The sequence below is a fragment of the Ambystoma mexicanum genome, chromosome 5p, assembly GCF_040938575.1.
Source record: "Ambystoma mexicanum isolate Mex_15411 chromosome 5p, UKY_AmexF1_1, whole genome shotgun sequence".
In the NCBI taxonomy this organism is placed as follows: domain Eukaryota; kingdom Metazoa; phylum Chordata; class Amphibia; order Caudata; family Ambystomatidae; genus Ambystoma; species Ambystoma mexicanum.
The window spans coordinates 763,044,047-763,065,778 of NC_090930.1; the positions used below are offsets into that span (position 1 = coordinate 763,044,047).

A 21,732-nucleotide genomic window follows, 5' to 3' on the forward strand; every position below is an offset into this window, starting at 1 on the left:
TCTCCATGTAGCTTTCATCTCGGGTCAGGTTGCCTTGGCAGACCTGCTGGGCTGCAGGTGCTCCATTTTTAAAATGTAAACTGCTTTTCACTTTACCGAAACATGGGCCCAATTCTGAAGTCCATGTAAAATTGGAAAAGTATTGTTCCTTGGTGGAACAACTCTTTTCCTAAAAGCACCGTATTCTGTGACATTAAGAATGTGGGGGTACAGACATCAAAGCTTCCAGTGTCCCTAATATGGCCTGACAATGGCCATAGTGCCTCTGAGGAGTGCAGGACAGGCACTGCCTGGGGATTCTCCTTGCAGAGCGCGAAAAGGAGTTAAAATACGGTGCCTGTGAGGTATCGTTAACATCTATTGTGCAAGTCTTTCCTATGTAAGCTGCACATTTCCCAGATGGCTGTACCACTTTTCTGATTTACTGAAAGCATAAAGACACTTTTGTAAGTCAGAAATGGCAGAGTTTTGAGAAATGCTCAGAAATTAGAAAATGGCAGTTTTGAGAAATGTTCAAAGTGACACCTGAGAGAATTGTGTCTTTATTTAAAAGTTTTCAAGCTTCAGATTTTTTTTCCATTTATTTTGGATTTGGGGGATTTTTTCCAAGCAACGATTTGTTTGTCTTGGGCTGCAGGAGTTTTGGGGATTTTTTTACTGACTTCTTTCTCAGTAAAAACAAGCCACTAACACTACTTTTTATTTTAACTTAGTATATGTGTGTTTTCTCTATGTTTCTGAATTGTGCTGTTTCTTACTTTTGAAACCCACTCATGGCGTTTACATGTGCGCTTGCTTTTTTCGGTTAATTTGGGTGGGTCAGCTTGTTTTGGGCTTTTTTCGTACGGCGATGCAGCGCGTTTTTTCCTTCCACCTGGGAACACTGGACACCAGCTGAGCAATGGCGGACGAGATTCGAGCGTGGATCATGCTGCTGGGATCGATAAACAAAGCCAGAATCATTGGGTAAGGAGCTGATGTACACGTTTTAGGCTTTATTTCAGAGTGAGCCTTTTGCATAGTGAGGAGTGTGTCTCTCGGGAGTCAGACAGGTTGTGTTGATTTATGAGGCAGACTCTGCCTTTGTAGTGCGCGCTCCCCACGTCCAGCGCCCCCATCCGCCTCCTTGGACCAGCGACGCCATTTCTCCGTGAGCCTCCAAGCAGGGAGCACTGTTGCAGACCCTTGGTGTATATCATATGTTCTCCTGCTAAAGGCCGGCACAGTGCGTGTATCTGCAGGACACCGGGATGGTTTCCTTCCCTGGATAACAGGCTGCTGGCACATTTCATTACTTTCACACGGCGCAGCTCTAACCTGCTTTACAAGTGATATTCAAGCAGGCTAGAGCTTTACAGGAGAACATATAATATACACACGTGTCTGCAACATTGTGCTCCATTGTTTTCATACGACTTCAATGATCCAGCGTCATATATGCCAGCTATGGCTTTTGGGAGTTTCAGTCCAAAACACATCAACGTACCATGCAGCTGCAATTGTACTCGGAGCTGGGATTGGGTGTATGTGTATCATAGGCAGTGTGGGAGGGAAGGGGTGCAGTGGGCGCGCCTAGACCTACTGCAATTGATTTACTGGCACAACTGCACTTTATCACAAAACCAGCTGAGTTTTCGAGAGGGGCCGTTGTATAGGACATGACTCATGGGTGGCACCTCAAAGAAAAGGAGCCTACAGTCGTAAATCCTACTTTGGAAGCTGTGCAGTTAGAGCAGCATCTGTGGGGTTCGATGGGGGGGGGGGGGCTAATTTAATGAATATGTTGACCCAACTGTGCATTTTGAAAGCTCACTGAGGCCACGACTGTATTCAAAACGACCACATCCCTTTCAATTTACCCGCATTTGGCTGTCCTCTAAGAAATTCATACAGATTAAGAAAGTTCGTGCATATGTAGCCCCTTTTTCCCCAGGTCTAACTTGGGAGCCTGCACTTGAATGGGACAATAAGTGGGGGGGGGGGGGGGGGTGGTTTGGAAAGATAGCCACAAGGATAACCTGAGGCGTTTCACACAGTACACATTAGCTCTACATCGTGTGCCATCATCTGGGTGTAGTTGGTCACAGCTGTTTCACTGCATTCGGTGAAAGGCCGTTTTGCCAGGTTTTTTTGCTGCATTTTTGTTATGGGGTTTGGGGTAGGGGAAAATTAAGTAATTGTGGGTGTTGGGAGTGCGCCCCCATAGATAAATGGGGCAAAATGGGCAGGCGCCGTGGTGGTCCATCTCCCCTTGAATCATCTTTCCCTTCCCTGTTGATGCTCTACATTCATGACTGCCTCTCCCTTGCCAGATGCCTTAGAAATATTGCCTTCTGCTTTCCTTAGTGGGCTGAAAAGTAAATGTGGGCGGGGCGGTAGGCGCAGCAGGCGTGGCGGGAGGCTTGGCCCCACCCCTCAACCAAACACTATGCCCCATGGCGCTCAACCAAACACTATGCCCCATGGCTCCCCCACCCCTCAACCAAACACTATGCCCCACGGCCCCCCCCACCCCCAACCAAACACTATGCCGCATGACACCCACCCCTCAACCAAACACTATGCCCCATGCCACCAAGCATGCACCATGCATACATACTCATACAGACCCAAACCCCCCCACACCCAACTCGGCACACAAACTCACAAGCATACACCAATACACTATGCACCCATACAGACCCGAACTCCCCACCCCCCAACTCGGCACACAAACTCACAAGCATACACCAATACACTATGCACCCATACAGACTCGAACCCCCCCACCCCCCAACTCAGCACACAAACCCACAAGCATACACCAATACACTATGCACCCATACAGACCCGAACTCCCACCCCCAACTCAGCACACAAACTCACAAGCATACAGACCCCCAACTCACCATACAAACTCGCAAGCACATTCAGGCAGTCGCGACACACACTCCCCCTCCGCATCTCAACACACACTGAACTTGCACACAAACACATTCAGGCAGACCCGACACACACCCCACCGCTGCATCTCAACATACACTGAACTTGCACACAAACACATTCAGTCAGACCCGACACACACACCCCCTCCGCATCTCGACACACACTGCACTTGCACACAAACGCATTCAGTCAGACCCGACACACACCCCAACCCCGCATCTCAACATACACTGAACTTGCACACAAACACGTTCAGGCAGACGCGACACACACCCCAACCCCGCATCTCAACATACACTGGACTTGCACACAAAAACAAACATTCAGGCAGACCCGACACACACCCCACCCCCGGATCTCAACATACAAGCAGCACAAAGATCCAACAAACACACACGCTCGGAAGACAACAAAGACTTTCCTAATGGAGGGGGCCGATGCTGCTTGCCGGCCGCCCTCCATTAGGAAAGTCTTTGTTGCTGGCGGGCCGGACAAAACGGCATGGCTGGCCGCAACTGGCCCGCGGGCCTTATGTTATGCACCCATACTTTAGGGTATATCCTACTTTTTTCATCTTAACACTTCCAGACTTGTTCAGTTGCTTCGTTGAACTGCTTTGTGGCTGAAGGCAGACCTGGTTAAGACATTTTTTTTATCACAGCAGTAGTGGGTTTACAACTCCAATTAAGTAATTAACTCTTAGAATACTGCTTTGAAAATCACAGGCAGGCACTTTAAGCGCAGGCACTTTAAGCGCAAAGTCTGATAAGGCTTGATTAAAGTGAGCTCAAAGTTCCCATAAGGAGGTATTTTGGGAGGGGCAGGATCTGGGTGTAAATGGCCATAGGGATTAAAATGACCATGGGCAGTCAATATTTCGGCAAATAACCAAACGCCTACTGGCTTTGTGTGCCTAGGTGTTCACCATTTCAGAAGTTCAGGTAAGACTGGCACCTGCCCGAGACACTTCCATGGGTGGGTTCCTAACAAACTTCCTTACTTGCTGGGCTGTGTCTGGGTACCCATCTGGCTCCCTGCGCTGGTTCCGGGTCTTGGTAATTGTCATTAGAATGCATACTGTATTAAAATGTGTAATATTAATATTTGTGCTATTATTTCAGCATACTGGGACACAGTGGATTCCTGTCAGCAGGTAGCAGTTGAGCACTGCTTGGAACTGGCCGTTCAGTGGATATAGAGGAGGCGGACAGGAGCCACAGAAAAAGTTTTCCCGATACAAATCCCAACCCTGGTCCATCAACTGCATCAGAGGTAAGTGCCATTGGAGTTAACCAAAAGTTGGTTTGTGCCCTTATGAAATAAATAAATGCTTTTTCTCTATCCAAATACTATCGGTTGTAGGCTTCTGTGTCTCCACCCCAATCTCAAACCCTCCTCCCCAACATTCCTATGAAGCCATAGGGCTTCTAGACGACTGTGTCAGAGGGTGGGAAAAGGTAGCTCAAATACTGTGGCTCATGTATTAACCGGTTATTGTCCATCACTCATTATATGCCCACATGCAAACATATTGCTTTGTCCATTACTTATGACCAGTTAAGCTTCAAATGTCATAGTGGTGTCCTATGTTATTTTTTTAGATTGTTACAAAAGCAAGCACGCACATAGTTAAATTCCCATAGGTATATAATATCGGCATCAGTTGGCCCGGGAGCCAAATTTAGCTCCTGGTAAGCATGGTGTAAAGCTAACCAGGCTCTTCAAGGCTACAAACAGGGCTAAATAGCCCCCAGCTCCGCTCAATTTCAAACCCTGTGTATTTGTTTTGCTTGTATGGCTCCTTTACCAATGCACTGTCCATGGGGGAAACACGAGATTGGTAATTTCTTCACAATATACCAATTATGGAAAGAAGATAAACGGAGAGCCACTTCCTGGGGAAGTGACACTAATCTATATTAAATTCTAAGGAATTGCCATGGTTTCAACCAGATTTACAGCTTTGAGAAATGTAGTAATTCGAATTACGAAAGCACATTAGAGGGTGTACAGTGAAAATTGCCTATGCTTTATTTCTCACAGCCATGTGTCAACCAAAAAGTACTTTGCTTGCTCTTTTCAAACTTTTTACACAAATCTTTTTTGCGTTTCAGAATGTATCCATGTTAAAGCCAGGGAAATGGGCTTTCCAGTACTCTCTGCATCCGAGTGCAGAAAAGCCCTCCAACACAAAATTGGGAACTACCGGATGAAGAAGGAGCCAAACCTCGTCTTTTCTACACAAGTGTAGTTCCACATTCCCTTGCTCTTTTGCCTCGTCCTGGATACTAGTGTGACTCCCTGGACTGGTTCTCTTTCCCCTCTCAACCTTGCTCCCTGGGCTGGTCCCCACCGGACCCGCTTGCTCCCTAGGCTGGGCCTGTATACTCGTGTGACACCCCTGGACTGGTTCCGTGTCCCCTATCACCCTTGCTCCCTGGGCTGGACCGAATCTGACTGGTTCTGGGTCCCCTCTCACCCTTTATTTTTAAATTGTGAAGCACCCGTGTTTGGGATTGCTACAGTTGTGTTTTTGTGCTATGTACACAGTGTCCGATTGAACCTCTGCCTCTTTTTAATAAATATAGTCGGGGAAAAAAAAACGTGTCGCTTCTTTTTAAATATAGTTTATATGCCATTACATGGTCTTGACTTTCATGGCCATTTTACCTAAATGACTGTGACCTAATTAGTCATCACTATTGTTCTAAAGGCAATTCAAAATGCAACTCTCTGAAATGGGCAGCAATTAAGCCACAGTGACGCTTTTAAAGCCCAATTCAACAAGGTGCACCAAATGTGTTTTTAAGCATTTCTTTTCAGGATTATAGTAAACATTATTTTTGTTAAAACTCCTAAATTTATTTCCAGCTCATAAACCGAAACAATGCCTATATTGTTAAAGAATATTTTTGGGATTGCTTTGTTGTTTTGATTTGTAAAGTATTATTTGGTGACTACATTAATTGCTTTTGGATTTCAAAAGGTTTATTTGGGGATTGCATTGCATTGCTTTTGGATCTCTACGAGGGTACATTTAGCCAAAAGGAAGCCAGATGTAATCCGTTGCTTTTGTATTTATTTAGGGATGGCACTGCTTTAGGATTTTTATAGGATTGTTTGGGGATTGCATTGTTTTGGGATTTTTGCTGGATTGTTTGGGGATTGGATTCTTTTTGGATTTTTAGTGGATTGTTTGGGGATTGGATTGTTTTTGGATTTTTAGTGGATTGTTTGGGGATTGGATTGTTTTTGGATTTTTAGTGGATTGTTTGGGGATTGGATTGTTTTTGGATTTTTAGTGGATTGTTTGGGGATTGGATTGTTTTTGGATTTTTAGTGGATTGTTTGGGGATTGGATTGTTTTTGGATTTTTAGTGGATTGGATTGCTTGGATTGTTTTGGGATTGCATTCCACTGAGGATTGCTAATTAACATATTTCAGGGTGCATGAAGCCAAAAAGAAGCCAAAAGCAATCCTCTCAGTACAATGGGAGTTTCTGGAGTTAAATAGGATTTAAAGAGGATTTAAATGTTTGGGAAAATCCAGTAGCAATCCACTTTCAATCCAGATTTTTTTGGTAGGGTGTGTCATCCCTCAAACCGTGCCCAACCCGCAGAGACACCTACATTCACCCAATTGAAGTAACTCCTCTCACTTGCAGTCTACATCATGTCGAACAAGTGTTGCCCGCCCACGCGGGAGGTTTCAAGAAAAACTAATACAATAGCCCGCACCCCAGGCACCACTCACCTCACAGCCTAGTTTAGCCGCAGCCACAATCTTGCAGCACCCAATTTGCAGGAGCCCGCCAACCGCCACCGCAAACTGCAACTTACTACACACAGCAAATCCACTCCCAAAGCATCATCATTTCAGACTCCAGACTATGAGACAAAGACACAGTGCTACAGACATAAACTGCAATCACCCTTGCCTTCTTCCCTCAAGTCTCGGTATCAGAGACTCCTGGAACCACGTACCGCTTACCCTAGTGCCAGGTGAATACAGCCTCCTTCTGGTCGGACTGTGAGCGGCGGATCCAGAGAGGTCATGAGCAGTGCTTGCCCATCAAAGTCTCCTGCCGTGTGCTTAATGGCCTTTTCGTTCTGTCTGTTTTCACTCGTGCTATAATGTACTCCTGTTCTGCCATGCAGAAGTTAAGGGTATATAAGTCACGAGGGCAAGCCCAGTACACCTTTTCAATGAAGAAGGTCTGCAGTGACCCTCTTAACTGAAAAGTACAGCCGCTTAGCGAATAGGGCTAATGTTCGTGTTGTTAGGACTGTGATGTTAGCACAAGAGGAGAGTGATTGCGGGAGGTTCACAGTGAATCAGACTCTCGTGCATTGCTCTAGGCAGCCCTCAAGGCCATGGTTTGGTTACCCTGCCACGCCATTACAGAAGGAGAAAAACCATCAGCAGATCGGGCTTGTTACCACCCCACAAAGGGCAGTCCACCCTGAACCGCTGGGTCTTACCCTTTCTGTACCTGACCACAACTAGCCCCAGACATATTTCAGCTTTGCAACAAGACTGTGATGGGTCATCTGCATTTTAAAGCCAAATCATGACCACGGCCTGGAGTTGATTTTTTAAGCTGTGAACAGACACGTAAATTAAATACTTTAAAATATGTAAAATTGTTTACTTTGTTGGCCGAACTGCACATTCTATTCAGATCACGAATAGCAACAAACTGCGTACGCGTTTCAAATAACGATAACAGCTAGTGACTTACTGGATTAGACATCTTTAGGAGGGTTTACAGACATCTCAAGTGCACCTGTTTCATGTGTGGATGTCCAGGATAGGATGTCCGGCCCTGTTTCTTTTTCTCTCGTTCTGCCACTCCGAAGAACAAAGCTAGCCATCAGTACTAGAATGCAAAGAAGACAACCATAGACGAGGCACCTTACGCTCCTCGCCTGGAGTGTAGTAAGATGCTTTGGTTGGTTATGAAATAGTGCACACACCATTATGTTAATCGTGCCCCCTGACCTGGACATACTACACACAGCGCGGGTTGTCTGTCAGCATGAGTAGCCCATCCAACCGAGACTGTCTTAATTCTCTGAAGTCGGGTACCTGCAGTTCTGCAGTTATAATGGCATTAAGTATGGGTAGAACAATACAAAGAAACAGAAAAGGCAGCATGCATTGTTGGCATCTATCATGGTGTGCCACGCTGCCATACCATGCCATGCAAGTAAAAGTAGGTACCGGAAGGAAAGAGGCTGCTCTTAAGTGGTCAATATTTGCTTTTTACCACTAGAACATCTCATGTAAGGATTTGTAGAACACAAACCATTCAAAGAGCAAAACTACAAGTTCCATAATGCAACCCGTTCTAGGCTGATAAATCAGAGCTCGGTGGAGCTTTAACTGTGCCAGAGGCCCATTTAGCAAAACATACATCTCAGTGGAAGGAGGGTCCCCTCTTCGCAGATCTTTCAGGCTGTCCCGTGTTAAATATGAGCTGCTCTGCCCCAGCTCTTCCACGTCTGCAAGCCCACATCACGCAGCCAGGCCGCTACTTCGCAGCGTTACAATGACACTCCATTATTGCATGAGAACGTGACATGACATGGGCCAAGAGCCCAGGACTGGCAGAACATGTCAAATCTGACTCATCAGGTGCTCCCCTTGCGGACTTTCTTTGTGTGTCTAAACAATACACGAGGCACTGCTGTTCCACACTCCTAGTTGAGTCATCTCATAATTATAGCCCAATCTTTCTGGATGAAATATTCTTCGGGCAGAAGTTTACCACCCAGTCGAAAAGGATCTGCCGTTTCTGGGTACCCATGCACATCGAGAAGTAGCTCCAGCAGGGGGCATGTGGGCAAAGTGAGACCCTTGCAGGTGTATAGCGCCGGGATGTGTTCCTGGTGTCTGCAGGCCCTACATCTTTGCAGCCTCTCTGTTTGATTATTTGTTGTCATTATTTCTTGACATCTGGGTTGGCTCTAGGTGTGGAAACAGCCTGTGCTAGGCTCCTCTGTTGTTCGAGACTAGTGAGTTATTTAGGCGTTGCAAGATCACAGGAGCAGTTGGGGTTAAGCCAGTACCCCAATTTGTTGAGTAGAAAAAGAGAAGTTTTTCTCCTGGCTATCTTGCTTCAGTAGTTGAAAAAATTGTTCTAACACTTTAGTTAATGCGATACAGGATTCGCTTTTATTAGTGATAGTGATAGTGTTGAATAGTTCCTTCATATTACATCAGATAAGCGTTCAGTACACTCAAAGGCAATAGTGCACCTTGTTTGTTAGCCGACATGTTTTTCGACCCGTGGGTCTTTATCAAGGCTATTGTCAAAAGGTCTTGAGCCCCCTGTGGGGTCCTGGTCCTGATGTGGGTGCTGTCCTGTTGACAGGCATGGCTCCTGTTGGGCCCTGGTAGCTGCTAACCAAGCATAATACATTTGAAAACAAACATTACAAACATATCCTTAATTCCTACGTTACTAAAACCGTAATCGCCCTTTCCATCCCACTAACTTTTATGTTATCACATTTCCAGATCATGCTCCCTACCATTCTTGTTTGTTGTTTTCTAATCAAAATAGACATTTTCACCCAGCTTTGTATGTATCACTATTAGACTATTTACTAAAGCGATGGCCATTGAAGTGGAGCAAACATTAAGAAGCCTAGCCCACATGGCTTTCCTTTCAAGTCCTCTTCCTTGGTTGCAACCTTTCCCAACCATGCTTTCCTAATCCCTAGAATTCCTCTACAGAACCAATGTTTCAATCTTTCTAATTTTCCTGGCAACTTGCAGAACCAGCAGTTTCTGTCCTGCCTTTGGATCCCTCTTATGGGGCCCCGCCTTCGTAGGTTACTTAATAAATTAAGGTGAAATTTCATTAGATGTAGCAATATTTCGACCCTGGAAATCTTATCAGCTAGGGCTGTATCTCTTTATATTTCCTTGGTAATTTATATGATGAGGTCCTCTGAATATCCTTTCTCCATCGTACAACTTTCATTTTATCGAGCGTCTTGACAAGGCTTGCCATCAACAAATATTTATCTCAGCCCATTTCAGCAAGAATAAGATCACAACTCTCTCCAAAATTATTCAATGCTTTATTATTTTTATTTATTAAAGATGCATTTGGGTCTTCAAATAAAGAGCCCAATGTTGGAACCAATGTAGATATATCTTCAGAATCTAATAGGGTGCTGCACCGGGGTGACACATGCCCCGCTTTGGAGTGCCTCACTGTAGGCTAAACCCCCTTTCCCCAACGTGGGATTGGGTGTGAGCCTGTTCCTTGCAAACCTGATGACTACAGCTACCAGAAGTCCTTGCAGCAGAATCACCATTGATTGTTAACACCCGCACTTGCTGTGAGCTGCAAGCTAAGACTGCCTCCCTGATGATGTGAAGAGCACAGAAACCGGTAGGAGAACACCAGTGGCAGAGAAGGTTTACTGTGCAGGAAACTGGAGTGCTCCCCTCTCCTCTTTTTCGTTATATTATATATATATATATATATATATATATATATATATATATATATATACATTTATCGAAAAGCACAGCAGAGGGAAAAAAAACGCACTCCAGACATGAGGTACTGCTGGTCCCAAAAATGACAAACTCGGATCAATGTAAAGACACAAGTTTTAATGATGGTAAGAAAAAAAGCAAAACACACACAGCAAACAAAGCAGGACGCCAAGAATGGGTCCTGAACGACGCGTTTCGCGCTTCCCTGAGCGCTTGGTCACGTTAGGGAACCAGAGTGAAAAACACAATATATATTGCACAGTTGTCCCTCTTCCATTTTGCCTGTCTCCACAAGTCAGCCACTATGCCATAAAAACCAGGGCGGCCATATTAGACTGGAATAAAGTCTAATACATATCAATAATATAAACAGTTAGCTATGGCAGTATAATACATTGCACAGTAAAATAATTCGAGAAACATGTTTAAATGTCACAAAATAGGAGGTAAGCATAATACTGAAATATAAGTCCTATAATTAAAAATTAAGGATTATGGACATGGATGCATACATAAAGATATCTTTTTTTTTGGAAATGAAAACATCACTTTCCGGGACGTGCAGCCATTATCTGTAACATAAAGTGCAAGTGCAATATTATGTAAACATATTAACATAGCAGCAGTATAGAGTCAATTAAATCCATATATAGAATAACAATATAGATATGAGGCCACTGGTGGCTTTTTAAAAATAAATGCCTCAATATCAGAAAAATGCGACCATCGAATTAAAACATGTTTCTAAAAATGGGCCATAAAGTGCAAGTGCAATAGCGAAAGATCTGATGAGTAGGGCAGCCCACAGCTACAGCATAAAGTGCAAGTGCATTTCTATGTAAACATACCAATTTAGCAGCAGTAGACAATCAACCAAAGTTTTTTGATACTCATAAAGTGCAAGTGCATTTCTATGTAAACATACCGATTTAGCAGCAGTAGACAAACAACCAAACTTTTTTGGTACTCATGAAGTGCAAGTACAAGTATATTCCGATAAGATTACATATCGAAATACATATGGCTGCAAGTTAGGGTTTCAAATAAAAGCACTATATACCCTAAATTCTTTAAAAAGTAGTTGTTTTTTTGTTGATCAAGTGCCCACACAGTCAAAAGCAAATATATGAAAACAAGAAATCTATATAGTACTCAGCCTTATAGAATAACAGCTAAGGAGAGAAGGCAAAAATGGAAAGAAAAAAAAGCAATATCCATAGAAAAAATAGATTTAAAATAAACCTATATCATAATCATAAAGTTACGTTCCCCTAATGTATCAGAATGGCAAGACAGCCGTGAAACCAAAAAGAAAATAAATCTGGTTGAATAACACAGATAATAAAATTAAAATGAACAAGGAATTTCCAGGCCAGAGCAATATGTCTTATTAGCACCTAAGAGAAGCAATATTAGGTAACCAAAATCAGACAGACAAGAACAAGAAAAACTGGAGCGAAAGGAACAAAGTATCAGATTCCCATAAAAGTATGCAACTCCTCATCCACATTGTGACCGTTAGGGTATTTAGTATCAAAGTCTAAAATTAACCTGGTTTCCAATTGTCTAAGTTTCAGGGTTCGGTCACCTCCTCTCAAGTGAGTCGGGACATGTGCCACAGCAAAAAACATAAGAAGGTGAAGATCACTATCATGTTCCTGTCTGAAATGTTTGGCCATGGGGTACGTAGGGTCAAAATTCTTAATGGCTCTAAGGTGCTGCAAAATTCTGAGCTTCAATATGCATGTAGTGGACCCTACATACCATTTTCGGCAGGGACATACGAGAACATACACTACAAAAGGGGTATCACAGTTGATAAAATGTTTTAGCCTAAATTCAGTGCCTGTAATAGGATGTATAAAGGATTTGCAGGCAGTAGTGTGTGGACAGGCCTTACATTTTTGGCACTTTGTAAATCCTTTTGGAAAACCTGGTAGCCAATTGGTCATGGTAGAGTTTTTTTGAACAGGAGATAAATAAATAGAAACCAGTATATCCTTCAGCGAAGGTGCTTGTTTGTAGGTAAGTATAGGGCACTTCGGCAGTACTGGACCAAGATCTTTGTCAAGCATAAGGATACACCAATGTCTCATAATAGTCTTCCGGACATCATAAGAAGCATTATTAATTGTGACAATAAGGCGGGGATCATCATGTTCCTTGTTCTTATTGGTAGGACCATGCAATAGCTTTTCCCTCGAAAGTGCCATTTCTATAGTCTTCTTTCGGTAACCCTGTTGTAAAAAACCAACGGCAGCCAAACTGCAACACAGGTCAAATTCAAGGATATCTGTACAGTTGCGCTGAAAGCGAATAAATTCACCATAGGGAATGCTATTCTTACAGGAGGGCGGATGACAGCTCGTGGCATGCAGAGGGAGGCCTGTATTGGTGGGTTTTGTGTAAAGGGATGCATGAATGCCAAGGTTGTCAAGCTTCACATTGACATCCAAATATACAATCTCAGTGGAACTGTGACATTCAGTGAATTTCAAATTCAGTCAGTCAAACAAGTTTATTCGGATTAATAAAAAATCCATTAAACGACAAAGACGCTGTTATACACAAATAACGTTACAATTCATCAAGACATCTAAATAATTAAGAAACATGAACATTCAAAATGGATAACCTACAATAAAATCATTGGTCATATAATTTCATAAATAATTATTAGCCCATAAGAACACTAGCAACATCAGTTAAAAATGAGAAGTAAACATTAAATACCAGTTGATAAAAACTATTATAAAATACAATGTACTAGCTAGCATCACCTTGCAGTTGTAATAAACCCTTTCTGAAGAATATCGCTCTCTTCAAAAACATGAGCAGTGCCCACGCTGTATAGGCCGTGTCGGCACTCAAAAGAAACACGAGAGCTGCCCTATGCGAACGTATCGCTGTCTTCTTAAGGGCAGGGATCAAGGTCGCTCTACGAATGCCGGCATATCCTGTACAAAAAAACAAAAGATGGGATAAATCCTCGAGGTGATGGCCACAGATTGGGCAACCTGCAGAGTCGGGAAAGCCTTTCCATTTGTAAGTGTTCCCTTGTAACCTTAGAGAATCAAACCATGCCCTCGTGATCAGCCGCCTATCTTTTTTATGAGGACTCCAGGTCAGGTAAGGTTGTATTCCTGTGAGCCTACTAATACTGGTGTGAAATTGTCCAGATCTGTGGCCATACTCCTCCAGGATTCTTTTCCTCACTGTGATCTCACCCAATGCTATTTTATGTTGCGCCCCTCCCTCTTAGTGATTAATGTAGCGGGTGGAAAGAGGGAGCTTAGATTAGCTTCCCCCAGAGTTTTCCAGACATATGCAAGCCATGGGATGTTTTTCCATCCATCTCTACCCAACACAGCATGAATGATGAAATGGCAAAGAGAGGCATGTTCATTGGTCCATAACCGGACCCAGAAAAAAAGTGGAGCCATTGCCCACTGGTCCTCCCAGAACTCCACACCCAGTTCTCTGTGCGTTGCTATTCCGGAGGCACTGGACGGGAGTCCCAGCAGGTTTTTGAAAAATTTGGTCACCTTCCTTTGTATCTCGGCTGCATTCTGGAAACCCCATATGGGTGCACCGTACATAGTAGTAGCTACGGTTTGTACTCCATAAATCTTGGTGATCACATCCAGTGGTTGTCCCTTGCATTTAGACATGAATCTAAATATGCCTCCTAGTTGTTGGCTCATCTTAGCAGATTGTTTGGCCACGTGGGCCCCACCGGTTAGTGCTTCTGAGAAACTAATTCCCGGATAATCAAAAGCCTTAACTCTGGGTATACTTTCCCCAACACAGAGTATTGGTTTCATGGGGGCTGAGCGTTTTCTGCCTATACAGGCCATGACTGCTGATTTCTTTGTGTTTATTTTTAGACCCAAATCATTCATGAAAGTTGCGTAAGCATTAATCAGGGCCTGTAGAGCCCTAGGCGTTCTTGCTAGAAGGACTGTGTCATCAGCATAAGCCAATACCAGAAAGCCCCTTCCCCCCAGAACCAAGAAGTCTGCCAGAATATCAATAAGGTCCTGGGAAAGGCCATTGATGTAGAGACAGAAACAGATCGCACGCAGCCCTGTCTTACTCCACACCCCACCTGGAAGCAGGCCGTACAATGCCCCCCTGGACCACTGCGGACACATGCCTGATTATCTGTGTGTAGGTCAACCAACACCCGCAAGATATCCCCAGGGCAACCTAAGGACCCAAGCACAGCCCAGAGCTTAGCTCTGTCCACTTTATCAAAAGCTGTGCTCAGGTCCATAAAGGCCAAATAAACTGCCTCAACCCGGCTGAAAACTGAGTTAGCCACTAGAAGATATAAGTTAAGGCTCTGTTCCATTGTGCCCACGCCTGGGCGAAACCCAAATTGAACGTCAGAAAGGATAGACTGTTCACCGATCCAAGTTTAATTCGGCCCAACAGAATTCTTCCAAAAATTTTGAAGGAGGAGTCCAACAAAGAAATTGGCCTGTATGCACCAGGGCTAGACATATCCCCCTTCTTAAAGATTGGGAAGATTATCGCCTTTTTCCAAGAGGGGGGATAATTCCCGGATTGTAGGCACGCGTTAAACACCACCGTTAAGAGTGGGGCCCATAAATCTACAGGATCTTGAAATAGATCAGACGGAATCATATCAGGGCCCTGGGCTCTATTATGCGCTTGGAGCTTAATAGCCTTTTCAATCTCCTCCACCTCAAATTTCAGGCATGGCCCAACAAAGTCTAGGTGGGCCTGTGTACTTGTTGACCCAAACAAGCTCCCAAAGTGAGTTAGCCAGGCTTCTTCTTCCACATGGGTGCCACTACCCACATTGGACCAACAGCTCTCCGGCCCATTTTTTACAAAGGCCCAGAAGGCCTTCTGGTCCCCTCTCGAAGCAGCACTCAGAAAACCTTCCCAAGCTGACCCTTCGATCTCCAGTTTCCTCCTCTTTAACTCTTGGTTATATGCCTCCTGGCTAGGCCAATCACAGATCTGCTGCTCGAAACATCCTTGAGTGTCAGCAGTAGGGTTTTCTTCGCCTTTTTTCAGGCCTCGTCAAACCATCCTCTCTTCAGTACCTTCCCCGTAGCCCTTGCAACTATAGTGAATTTGGTTGTGAGAGCATCTGACAGTTCTACAAACTTCTCAACTACACTTTCTGCATGTAGGTGATCACCCAAGATGTCCATCACAAGGGGCTCATTCTCACTGATTGTTTTGTAATGTAACCCCTCCTCTAGGATTGTCCCCCATTTTATTCTTCGCGAGCCTATGGGTACTCCCAACAATGGGCTGGGGGCTATATCCTTGGAGACCCCTTCCCCCAGCAAGCCCTTAAGTGACAGACAGATGGCATAATGATCACTATTGAGGTCTGCCATCACCTCAAAGCTTACAGTATGTTCCCAAAGGTTCACCGAAATACAAAAATAATCTATGGTAGAGCTGCCTTGATGGTTATTGAAGGTCACCTCACCTGGAATATCCGGAGCTAAGCGGCCATTTACTATACGAAAGCCCCATTCCAACAACCACAGGCCAAACTGTAGGCCTTTTTGGCAAGTTCTCTCATCCCTCATACACCTGGGAGGGGATATTCTCCACCATGTCCTCCTGAGGGTCCAAGATGTCCCTAACCTCCCCCCCACACATTTTAAGGTTAAAGTCCCCCCAAACATAGGAGATGGTTTTGTTCCTGCCCTTGTGCAGTAGGTCCTCTATGAAACTCTTAGCCTTAGTTAATCTATTAAGATCAGAAATATGGGGGCTATTATAGAAGTTAATAATACATATTTCAGCCCCCTTTTCTGCTGTTAACAGCACCGCCTGCATTAAATCCAACCCCGTTGGTATCACCTCAAACCTACATTCGATGGAAACCTTAATCAGAATACACAGGCCACCATAATGTCTGCCTCTCGGATTTGTCTTCGCCGGGATGCCAAAAGAAACAAAACCATCTAGGTGTGGGGGTTCAATGGCCCAGGTTTCTTGGAGTAGGGTCACTGAGTTTGATTGCAAAAACTCTATGACTGGCCCCAGGTTCATCTTCCTAATTGACCCCGCAATGTTCCACAAGAGCAGACGTAACTCCGGGCTCTTACTTAGGGCGCCTCCACCAGATACAGGTGACGTTTGCAAGGCTGCACTGTCCTCATCCACAGCCACTTGTCAATCTACATTCTCACAGGACGTTAGGATCTTATAAGGATTATCAAGTGGCAGGGGGGCCATATCATTCCTCTCCATAGCATTACGCTGTCCCTTATTCATAGGGATGGTACTCCAGCCAGCCAATGGTGGATTGGTTAAACCCGGCCGACCTGAGGCAGTATTCCTCTCTACATGACCCCTACCAGTCCTGTTGCCCATTGACTGGTTACGCGCCACCTGCCCCACACTCTGGACATAGAAATAATCCAGGGGTAAAAGTTTGCTTACCAATTTATTACCATTGGGCTTAAGGCCCCGGGCCAAATTGGTATTCAAAAGGTAGTCGGTTATTTGTGGGTCAGAAAAAGTTACCACCACACAATCCCCATTCAAGTGCTTGGGCCTATTCCCAACCCAACCCACTCGCCTTGCCATACAGATAATTTTGGGGTCTATCTTGGGCCCCATCAGGTTCGAGTTTATCCAGTGGGATGCCTTATTGATCAGGGAAAGTGTTGATTCAAAACTCCCCGAAAGGAGCCCAGGTAGTCCGGTAATAATCCCCACAAAGGGGACCGCTTCCGGTGGTAGATTTAGGGTTATATCATTCCCCTGACCACTCTCAAACCCCGCTGCAGATGTACTTTCTATCTGGTTACTAGCCAACATATCCCTTCCAGACCCCCTCATCCCCTCTTGTTCAACTGGGACCACCTCTGGTTCCACTATAGCAACAACATTCGCTTGTCTGTCTGTTGTGTCAGAGGCCTTGTCACTAGAGGAATCACCGCCAGTTGAGGATACAATTGAGGGGCACTGACAATGCCTGTCAACTACTCCCCTTTCCTCAACAATGCTGACCAAGTCACACAATTTAAGGGAGACTGCCCTGATTGAGTCATCCATAATTGGCAAGGTATTTAGAACCCCCTCTTTTAGCCCTCTTAGGGAGGTCAGCAACTGCTGCAAGGGTCTCAGTTTTTCATCCAATAATGTCTCGAGCCATTCTTTATCCCCCTCACTGGCTATGGAGCTATCCAAAATTGCAGCCTCCCTGACCTCATATGCGGAAGTGTTTATCCCGGGCACCCCCTCCATGGGACGCTGGGTAAGCAGTGACACCTGGGCTGTCCCCCCTTCATTATTAACCCCAAAATCAGCACCCCCAGCCAACGAGGGGCCAGGACTTTTATTTGTTGCCCCCACACACTCACACATAGCATTGTTGTTAATGATGTCCCCAAAAGGTGGCCACTCACTTTCATTTCCCTTCCAAATTAAAAAAAACATCGTCAATGTAATGCCACCAACCAATAATTTGTGATGGGAAACTAGATGAAAGTAAATCAGACAGAAAAGTACCCTCCCACCACCCCAGCAGAATAACCATTGATTGTTAACACCTGCACTTGCTGTGAGCTGCAAGCTAAGACTGCCTCCCTGATGATGTGCAGAGCACAAAAACCGGTAGGAGAACACCAGTGGCTGAGTAGGTTTACTGTGCATGGACTGGAGTGCTCCCCTCTCCTCTTTTTCGTATATATATTATATTAAATGAAAACACTTTGTTAAAGGGACATTAACTTATCTTACCATAACTGGCGAATTTCAGGGGTTTTTTGATTTTACTTGTAACGATAACGTCCTTTTAACAATGTTTTTTTTATTGATTTTCATAGGTTTTTCGTAGCACAACTTAACCATAACGACCTTTTAACAAAGTTTTTTCATTGAATTTCATAGGTTTTTATTAGTGCAACTTAACCATAATGTCCCTTTAACAAAGTTTTTTCATTGAATTTCATAGGTTTTTATTACTGCAATTTAACCATAACGTCCCTTTAACAAAGTTTTTTTATTGAATTTCATAGGTTTTTATGAGTGCAACTTAACCATAACGTCCCTTTAACAACATTTTTCCATCGAATTTCATGGGTTTTTACGAGTGCGTGCTATTTTCCTACAACTTATCAATATCATACTTACCCAATATAGCAATATTTGTGTCCAATTTACAAAGTGTCACCTTAAAACACTGCCATTTCCCACCTTCTAGAATATTTTTTAACACTTCTATACACTTTTTCTAACTATTTCAGCTAGTTTTGCATCCATGGACGTCTACGAACATCTGACTTCATAGCGGACCTTCCGGACAGTGCCATATGACCATACGCTGACGCGCAGCATGATGACGTGTCCGAGAACCTGTCTGCACTTCACAATAAGGTCTCTGCTGGTGAATTTCTGGGGTTTTTCCGCTTTACTTGAAACCATAACTTCCCTTTAGCAAAGTTTTTTCATGGAATTTCATAGGTTTTTATTAGTGCAACTTAACAACAATGCCCCTTTAACAAAGTTTTTTTCAGTGAATTTGATAGGTTTTTACCAGTGCATGCTATTTCCCTACAACTTACTAATATCATACTTACCCAATATAGCAATGTTTGCGTCCAATTTACAAAGTGTCACCTTAAAACATTGCCATATCCCACCTTCTGGAATCATTTTAGACTTCCATACACTTTTTGCAACTATTTCAACTAGTTTTGCATCTGTAGACGTCTACGGACATCTGACTTCATATCGGACCTTTCGGACAGTGCCATATGACCAAACGCTGGCGCACGGCATGATGACGTGTCCGAGAACCCATCCGCACTTCACGATAAGATCTTTGCTTCGCGGACAGTTCAGAACTGCATTTACTACTGATCTAGGAACTTTCAACTTCAAAATTTTCCTTGCACCGCTCCAACACCTATTCCTACTCATTATCCATTAACAATCTAGTACACAGTCCATATTTTTAGCAAAACTGCTATTTATCTTAAAATGGCATCAGCTAATGCCATCCCTCCTCCCCAAGAGCCACCACCACTGCTGTAATCAAGGAGCATGAGAAACACTGCTCCCTACCTTAGAAATAAGACACGTGGACATTTTCCCTTGTCCACTTAACCCTCCATATTAGTGTTTGGTTCCTCTTCCCTCATTTTCCTCCCCACCTTTCGTTCTCAGCTCTCTTGCCAAAAAAATAAATCGAAAAAACAACAAAAGACATAGTCCTTTAGGAACCACCTTTCACAGTAAAAAAATAGAACTAAAAAAAAAAAAATGTATAGACTCCATCTACTTTATATTTCTCAGTAAAGTACATTGGGCCTCATCACGACTTGGGCGGTAATGGTAAGGCTATTAGCGTGGGCGGTATTAGCCCTACTGCCGAACCCCCGGCGCTAATAGCACCGGATCACGAGTTTGGCGGTAATGTAAGTCCCCATTCCCCACTGAGCCCATTCGGGAATGCCCCATTCCCCATTCGGCTCAATGGGGAATCTTCGCACTAATACCGCCGGCGGATTTCCCGCCGGCGGTAATAGCGCGAATTTTCAGCGGATTTCCCCCCAGCTCAGAGCTTGGGCGAAATCCGCCGAAGCCCTGATTCGGCAGACCCTTAAATCTGGTGGTAATAGCGCTAGCGCCGGATTTAAGGGTTACCGCCGAAGTCGTGATGAGGCCCATAGACTCAATAAGACTATCCATAGACTGAAACTGTGGATACCGGTCCAGCAGCCCAGGTTATCAGCCCAAGTGAAGCGAGGGTGGCTAACGAGGTCTCTGGACCATTATCCCCCCATTCCAGCCCCTGAAATGGGGGATGAAGGCCATTAGCACCCTAGGTTCCCTGCAGTGTCCCGGTGTAGGAAAGAAAATCTTTTTCCAAGATGCCCACCATGGAAAAGGAAGGCAAGGGGTCCATACAGGGCCCCTCTTCGCTTTCCATGGCAGCCTGCAGAAGGCAAAAAGAACCATATGACCATATTACCACAAGCACATTTTTCTTCCCTTTCAGATCTATCCTAATTTTGAACAACTTTACTACAAAGTCAGTCCCAGGTGGACATGGCCACTTTAATCCTATGTTTTGTCCCTTGTGATCATGGCCAGTAGCCAGATTGTCTGGATCATGACCTTATTCCATGACCCGGACAATCTGGCCAATGCCCATGGCCACAGGCTACCCCAAAGTCACTAAAGGTATACCGCTATTTTTTGTAGGTACATTATGACACTTGTCAAATAATAAAACATTGGCACATTTGCAAAACTATGCTTTTAGGTCCTTGCCAATGCTCCTTACGCAAGTTTGCTGGAAATCCACACATGTTTTATTTTTTCAAAAGTGTCAAATGTATGCACATACAATCGTCATATAACCTAGCCCCCACTTGACAAAATCCATTCAGACTTTACGAAAACATCTGTATCTAGATGTTTAATGTTTTTGCAAACCTTTGTGTAGATTTGCCAAATGACACCACATTTATAAGCCTTTACAATATTTTGGGACCCCCCCTCAAATTTTTCTCCCTCTTGACAGAATCCCACCAAACTTCGCAAAAACATTTATATCTAGATATATTATCAGTTTGCCAAATGAAGTGTAGATTCGTCAAATGTCACCTCATTTATAAGCCTTTACATTATTTTGGGACCCCCCTCTAATTTTGCCCTCTCATGACAGAGTCCCACCAAAATGTGCATACTCACACAGAATCAGGACAGACATATACATGCAAAATATCATGCAGTTCCATTGAGTGGCGCCAAAGATATAAGCCATCCAAGAACTGCATTTCACCAACCCTGTGATGCTGAGGTGTCCGCGAGCTTTCACAGGACTGTCCACGAACAACCGAACTGTTGGCGGACTTTCCTGGCAAAAAACACCCGTTTTTTTGCTTCTTGCACCCCTATTCCATCCCATCCTTATCACCCCTCAAATCCCCAGAGATTATTTGATAAATTTGACAAGTGCAATGTTGTGTTTTTTAATATGTTTTTACTGCGATGTCTGCGGACACAGGCAGCTGTCTACGAATCCAAGATGGCGGGCGTTTCCATACTTCCCTGTTCAATCCGCGGATAGTGTCCGGATTGGCCAAACGGCTTGCGTCATGTCCGCGGACATGCAACGTGTTCGCTGATTGGACAGTGAAGAGCGTGAAGCGCGTCAGATTTTTGGGAACGCCGGCCATCTTGGATTCGCGGACGTCCGCGGACAGCGTGATGAAACTTGGTGGAAAAATACTATTTAGTAGAGTGTGTTGGTGTGTAAAACTGTTTGGGGA

General features: G+C 44.3%; 1 long non-coding RNA gene across 1 annotated transcript; it reads left to right on the top strand.

Annotated features, from left to right (window-relative positions):
* The first annotated feature begins 815 nt into the window (after positions 1-815).
* LOC138481193 (uncharacterized) lies at positions 816-5,528 on the top strand. The gene is made up of 3 exons (XR_011274206.1): positions 816-966; positions 4,047-4,197; positions 5,040-5,528. It is a non-coding gene; the product is annotated as an uncharacterized lncRNA (long non-coding RNA).
* Positions 5,529-21,732: the final 16,204 nt, after the last annotated feature.